General features: G+C 33.5%; 1 protein-coding gene and 2 pseudogenes across 1 annotated transcript in view; all 3 read left to right on the top strand.

Annotated features, from left to right (window-relative positions):
- The window catches only part of LOC146993036 (uncharacterized), a 133,241-nt gene that overhangs the window by 97,947 nt on the left and 27,654 nt on the right, over window positions 1–7,640 (top strand). The window lies entirely within an intron of this gene.
- LOC146993041 (ATP-dependent RNA helicase DDX19A pseudogene) lies at window positions 480–1,886 on the top strand (annotated as a pseudogene).
- Window positions 4,410–6,465, top strand: LOC146993042 (ATP-dependent RNA helicase DDX19A pseudogene; annotated as a pseudogene).

The raw sequence follows: 7,640 nt of genomic DNA on the forward strand, positions 1-7,640 counted from the left end.
CGAATTATGGGTGTCCGAATTAACGACTTTTGACTGTAGTATGTGATCTACTGCTTTTAGTTAGTTATTTATTTCTTAGACTAAAACACTCTTTTTAAATTTGAGCATGCAATAAAATAAAGGTGAGAAGACAGCAAATTTTAGGATCACCCTCTAAAAATAAATAGCTAAGTGATTAGATCACATGTTACATGATTACCCAGGTGCTGGCCTTTCTTCAACCTGGCTCTGTTGATACAAACATATTCATGATGTAAAAACTTCACAAAATATGATTATTTAGTCTGTCTTGTTTAAAAACCAAAGTCAACTAAACAAGATGGTTCCAAATTGAAATAGATACTATTTCTCCACTGGGAACCATTTTCTACATTTAGTTAGTAGGTAACTTGTATATTCATGAGTTTTTGGACATAGAATTGAATACCACTTAATAAAAGGCATAATAATCAGTTTTTTTTTTTTTTTTTGTGCAGCAATAGAGTTATCACTTTAAAGTAATGTGACATAAGTAAAATAACTGCTTTTTATGATCTTCATACATTTTAATTATTTGGGACACATGCATTATATTTGTTATGATTTCAGTGTTTCTAAGTATGTCTTTATCTTTGCATATGTTAGAATTTACAGAAATCTATATTTTGACATTTACATTTTCGATAGGCTTTATCATGGCAGATGTTGATGATTGGAGTCTTTCTGCTGATATACAAGAGAAAGGAATTTCGAAATTAATTGACAATTTAAATTTGGACGATCCTATTCCACCACCTGTGCCACCTCCAATACCTCCTCCAAAGATTCCTGATGAAGCATCAAAAGACTATGATGAAAAAGATGATGAACCTGAATTAAATCCTGCTGAGACTGTGATAAAAAACTTGTAAGATCTCATTTAATTGAAGTTTCTCATGATATAGATATCCAGAGAAATCCTAATTCATCTCTCTATTCTGTGAAATATTTTGAAGAATTGAATCTGCGACCTGAACTTCTTAAAGGTGTGTGTGGTATGGGATTTAATTCACCCTCAAAAATACAAGAGACTGCTCTTCCTACTCTTATTGCAGATCCTCCACAAAATATGATTGCTCAGTCTCAGAGTGGTACGCTTAAAACTGCTGCTTTTCTTTTGGCAAGTTTGAGCAGAGTGGACACAAATTTGAAATATCCTCACGTGCTTATTTTGTCCCCAACATATGAGTTAGCCATGCAGACAGGAAAAGTGACAAAACAAATGGCAAAATTTTGTCCTAACATTGAATTTTGTTTTGCTGTTAGAGGTGAGGTTTTGCAAAGAGGAGAAAACATTACTGCTCATTTTATGATTGGAACTCCTGGTAAAGTTTATGATTGGGCAATGTGCTATAAGTTTTTTGATCTCAGTAAAATAAAAGTATTTGTTTTAGATGAAGCAGATGTTATGATCTCGACTCAAGGATATCAAGACCAGTCTATTCGCATTCATAAGCAGCTACTGAAAGACTGTCAGATGCTGCTGTTCTCAGCTACTTGTTCTGAAGAAGTCATGGAATTTGCAGAACTGATTTTTTCTGATCCTATTATAATTAAACTGAAAAGGGAAGAAGACAGTTTGGATAATATAGATCAGTATTACATAGTATGCAGAGATAAAGAAATTTCAAGCTTTGTGTAACATATATATGGTACTGTGTCAATAGGACAGGCTATTATATTTTGCCATACCAGGAAGACTGCATCTTGGTTAGTTGAATAGCCATTCTCAATAGATTTAGAGAAGGAAAAGAAAAAGTAAGTAACAATTCTTGGTAAGATGCTCTATAATTATAAAAGTAAAATTTATTTATGAAAGCAGTTTTTGCTTTTCAAAGAATAAAAATATTAATTTACCTTTAATCAAACATGGTATTAATATTCACATCATTCAAATGAGTAATTTTCTAAATTTTTGAAATTTCTGAATTTAAAGAAAAAGAGAAATGAATTATTGATATATATGTTGTTTAATTATTCTGTGTATGGTTAGTCATTTCTTGGATTTTTGTCATTATATTTCCCAATAAAAATATTTGCAAGTTATTGCGATAGAAATTTTTTAAAGTTAATTTTAATCACAAAATATAAATGGACAAAAATATATGATAACTTGATTCAGTATTGTAATTTATGTAGTTAAGACCACCCAGTAATGTCCAAAGTAAATGCCTCTGGCAGCATGAATGGCAGATGCTGTGGAAGTGACTCAGATATTGAATGTTTGATAAAGTGTCTGGAGTGATGTATTCTCCAGATATCTTTGCCAGTGTGAAAATTGCTCACATTTTGTGCAACATGACATTTGGCAGTTTTTTAGAGAATCCGGTTATTGAACTTGTAGTAATCTCAAACGTTTTCACACTTAGTGTGAGGACTTACCTGGAAGTAGTGTTCTTGCAGTGAGACTATTTGAAAGCAATTCTGATGGTATGACATGCTGTATTCAAGGCCAGAGCCAATGCAGCTGTACCAGTAGCATTTTAGGAGACATGGGATGGCAAAAATCATATCTTCGATTGTGGCTGTGTTATCTTATGGAAAGATTACATATATTAATTGTCAACTTGCATGAATGTACTTGATTGTCAAGGATGGACACCAAATTAGTTGAAAGTGCCATTTAGAGCTACTGTTAACGAAGAACACAGGAAATATATAAATCAAATATATTAAAAACAGTTTGTTCAGTTGCGGGCTGCCTCTATCCGAGGCTGGGTGCATTATGAATAAAGACAAAAAATTCTTAATAAGCCATTCTTTATTTTCACCACAACATTTTCAATCTTCCGAGATCAGCTTTCGTTCTGTCTACAAGCAAAACATTCGAAAAACTCAGCACGCAGGCTGACGTCACAAACAGCAGCGCCTCGCGCCAGTTATTGCTTCAGTTCATTTCACAACATACTCCCTCCCCCTTTGAGACTCAGGTTGAGTCTCAAGCTCATAACAAACATTATTTAAAAGATCAAGTTTTTTTTTGGAGCTTTCACAAGTCATCCAGAGGAGGAATATTGTTGCATCACCATTTTATCAGGTGCAGTTCCTCTTTTTAACATACATCCAGCACTAGAATTAGATTTCTCTGCACCCAGTTTCTTATCAGGAATCATGCTTCTATCATTGGCCTGGGTCTCCAGAGGAAAGATGCAATGTATTGGTCGTACAACTGTTCCATGCCGGGTCTTAAGTTTAACCGTACAAATCTTTCCATCACATCCAGGGATCAATTATGTAATTCGGGCTAAGGACCAAAATAAACGTTTTCTGTTATCATCCTCCATCAGTACTTTTTCTCCTACTACAGGTTCCCGAGTTCATTTTTCATTATGTTTTGAACCAGTTGACTAAAGTATTCTTTTCTAAATCGTTGTCTCAGATCATTTAACAATTTAGTTCTATACTTTAATCTCTTATTAAGACTCGACGAATTTAATTCATCAAGATCTTCAACATTGGAATTTCTGTTCTCGATAAGAAACATGGCTGGTTTCAGAGAGACTAATTCCTGCAGACCACACCTCTCAAAATTGGGACAGAAAGCCAGGTTGGAAGTATACTTGCGATTATGTACAGGTTCCGGTAATCATATACAGTCAAAAGTCGTTAATCCGGACTCGTCGGGACTTCGGCGATTCCGGATTATCGATTTTTCCGGATTATAGATCATCAGTTTAAATCTCGTAAGATGGCATGCAGAAATTCTAAAATTAAAAATATGAAACCGTAATTTATGAAATAAAGAACAATTATGATCTAAAGGGTATCAAAATTTGCAAAAAGAAAAAGCTTAATATTTATTTGTTTACTTTATTAAACATTTCTTTCAATGTTGTAAGTTATAAGTTTTGCTTCGTTTCATGTGATAATACTTTCTCTTTAATTCTATTAAACAGACATAATTTCTTGTTCAGTTACAAAGTTCCGCTGTTCAAGTCCTATAATTGCTGTGTCTAGAACACCGACTAATTTGTCAATCGAAATTTTTTCGTTTTCAATAACCTCTGTCACTTTCTTCAAGGAATTATAAGCCAAATAAAATAAAAACATCTGCGCTGAAGATAAGGATAGTGCTGACAGATCAACTTCCAATTCATTACCAGCCCCCGCCCCGGCGAATCCCCCCGCAAAGCAACGTGAAATTGATAAATAGATTTCGGATTTCAAAACATACTTTCGCTTTAGATCCTTTACGTATTAACAAATATATATCGGAAATTCTATTTGATATAATTGAAAGTTTAAACTTACTTTTATAAAATTGCTCTTACAGTCTGCGAAAAATAATAAGCCGGATCCAATTTGAAAATTAAGGAACAACGCAAACATCAACATTAACTGAAATAGATAATTAGATAATTTTAGCTTATACGTCTATTATACACAAAACGCGCACGCGAAAACGTATTCTGCACTTGCCCACACTCATATGCGCAGTCGTAAAAGGTCTTACGCGCACGCGTAAACGCCTATGCGCATGTGTCAACGCGGCGCATGCGCAGAAAGTTTTTAGTTTTGAGGTCTGGATTATAGATCATTCCGAATTATGGGTGTCCGAATTAACGACTTTTGACTGTAGTATGTGATCTACTGCTTTTAGTTAGTTATTTATTTCTTAGACTAAAACACTCTTTTTAAATTTGAGCATGCAATAAAATAAAGGTGAGAAGACAGCAAATTTTAGGATCACCCTCTAAAAATAAATAGCTAAGTGATTAGATCACATGTTACATGATTACCCAGGTGCTGGCCTTTCTTCAACCTGGCTCTGTTGATACAAACATATTCATGATGTAAAAACTTCACAAAATATGATTATTTAGTCTGTCTTGTTTAAAAACCAAAGTCAACTAAACAAGATGGTTCCAAATTGAAATAGATACTATTTCTCCACTGGGAACCATTTTCTACATTTAGTTAGTAGGTAACTTGTATATTCATGAGTTTTTGGACATAGAATTGAATACCACTTAATAAAAGGCATAATAATCAGTTTTTTTTTTTTTTTTTTTTTTTTTTTTTTTTTTTTTTGTGCAGCAATAGAGTTATCACTTTAAAGTAATGTGACATAAGTAAAATAACTGCTTTTTATGATCTTCATACATTTTAATTATTTGGGACACATGCATTATATTTGTTATGATTTCAGTGTTTCTAAGTATGTCTTTATCTTTGCATATGTTAGAATTTACAGAAATCTATATTTTGACATTTACATTTTCGATAGGCTTTATCATGGCAGATGTTGATGATTGGAGTCTTTCTGCTGATATACAAGAGAAAGGAATTTCGAAATTAATTGACAATTTAAATTTGGACGATCCTATTCCACCACCTGTGCCACCTCCAATACCTCCTCCAAAGATTCCTGATGAAGCATCAAAAGACTATGATGAAAAAGATGATGAACCTGAATTAAATCCTGCTGAGACTGTGATAAAAAACTTGTAAGATCTCATTTAATTGAAGTTTCTCATGATATAGATATCCAGAGAAATCCTAATTCATCTCTCTATTCTGTGAAATATTTTGAAGAATTGAATCTGCGACCTGAACTTCTTAAAGGTGTGTGTGGTATGGGATTTAATTCACCCTCAAAAATACAAGAGACTGCTCTTCCTACTCTTATTGCAGATCCTCCACAAAATATGATTGCTCAGTCTCAGAGTGGTACGCTTAAAACTGCTGCTTTTCTTTTGGCAAGTTTGAGCAGAGTGGACACAAATTTGAAATATCCTCACGTGCTTATTTTGTCCCCAACATATGAGTTAGCCATGCAGACAGGAAAAGTGACAAAACAAATGGCAAAATTTTGTCCTAACATTGAATTTTGTTTTGCTGTTAGAGGTGAGGTTTTGCAAAGAGGAGAAAACATTACTGCTCATTTTATGATTGGAACTCCTGGTAAAGTTTATGATTGGGCAATGTGCTATAAGTTTTTTGATCTCAGTAAAATAAAAGTATTTGTTTTAGATGAAGCAGATGTTATGATCTCGACTCAAGGATATCAAGACCAGTCTATTCGCATTCATAAGCAGCTACTGAAAGACTGTCAGATGCTGCTGTTCTCAGCTACTTGTTCTGAAGAAGTCATGGAATTTGCAGAACTGATTTTTTCTGATCCTATTATAATTAAACTGAAAAGGGAAGAAGACAGTTTGGATAATATAGATCAGTATTACATAGTATGCAGAGATAAAGAAATTTCAAGCTTTGTGTAACATATATATGGTACTGTGTCAATAGGACAGGCTATTATATTTTGCCATACCAGGAAGACTGCATCTTGGTTAGTTGAATAGCCATTCTCAATAGATTTAGAGAAGGAAAAGAAAAAGTAAGTAACAATTCTTGGTAAGATGCTCTATAATTATAAAAGTAAAATTTATTTATGAAAGCAGTTTTTGCTTTTCAAAGAATAAAAATATTAATTTACCTTTAATCAAACATGGTATTAATATTCACATCATTCAAATGAGTAATTTTCTAAATTTTTGAAATTTCTGAATTTAAAGAAAAAGAGAAATGAATTATTGATATATATGTTGTTTAATTATTCTGTGTATGGTTAGTCATTTCTTGGATTTTTGTCATTATATTTCCCAATAAAAATATTTGCAAGTTATTGCGATAGAAATTTTTTAAAGTTAATTTTAATCACAAAATATAAATGGACAAAAATATATGATAACTTGATTCAGTATTGTAATTTATGTAGTTAAGACCACCCAGTAATGTCCAAAGTAAATGCCTCTGGCAGCATGAATGGCAGATGCTGTGGAAGTGACTCAGATATTGAATGTTTGATAAAGTGTCTGGAGTGATGTATTCTCCAGATATCTTTGCCAGTGTGAAAATTGCTCACATTTTGTGCAACATGACATTTGGCAGTTTTTTAGAGAATCCGGTTATTGAACTTGTAGTAATCTCAAACGTTTTCACACTTAGTGTGAGGACTTACCTGGAAGTAGTGTTCTTGCAGTGAGACTATTTGAAAGCAATTCTGATGGTATGACATGCTGTATTCAAGGCCAGAGCCAATGCAGCTGTACCAGTAGCATTTTAGGAGACATGGGATGGCAAAAATCATATCTTCGATTGTGGCTGTGTTATCTTATGGAAAGATTACATATATTAATTGTCAACTTGCATGAATGTACTTGATTGTCAAGGATGGACACCAAATTAGTTGAAAGTGCCATTTAGAGCTACTGTTAACGAAGAACACAGGAAATATATAAATCAAATATATTAAAAACAGTTTGTTCAGTTGCGGGCTGCCTCTATCCGAGGCTGGGTGCATTATGAATAAAGACAAAAAATTCTTAATAAGCCATTCTTTATTTTCACCACAACATTTTCAATCTTCCGAGATCAGCTTTCGTTCTGTCTACAAGCAAAACATTCGAAAAACTCAGCACGCAGGCTGACGTCACAAACAGCAGCGCCTCGCGCCAGTTATTGCTTCAGTTCATTTCACAACATACTCCCTCCCCCTTTGAGACTCAGGTTGAGTCTCAAGCTCATAACAAACATTATTTAAAAGATCAAGTTTTTTTTTGGAGCTTTCACAAGTCATCCAGAGGAGGAATATTGTTGCATCACCATTTTATCAGGTGCAG

Source organism: Stegodyphus dumicola, chromosome X1, assembly GCF_044657685.1.
Source record: "Stegodyphus dumicola isolate Sdum_Otavi_A_Nest chromosome X1, ASM4465768v1".
Taxonomy (NCBI): domain Eukaryota; kingdom Metazoa; phylum Arthropoda; class Arachnida; order Araneae; family Eresidae; genus Stegodyphus; species Stegodyphus dumicola.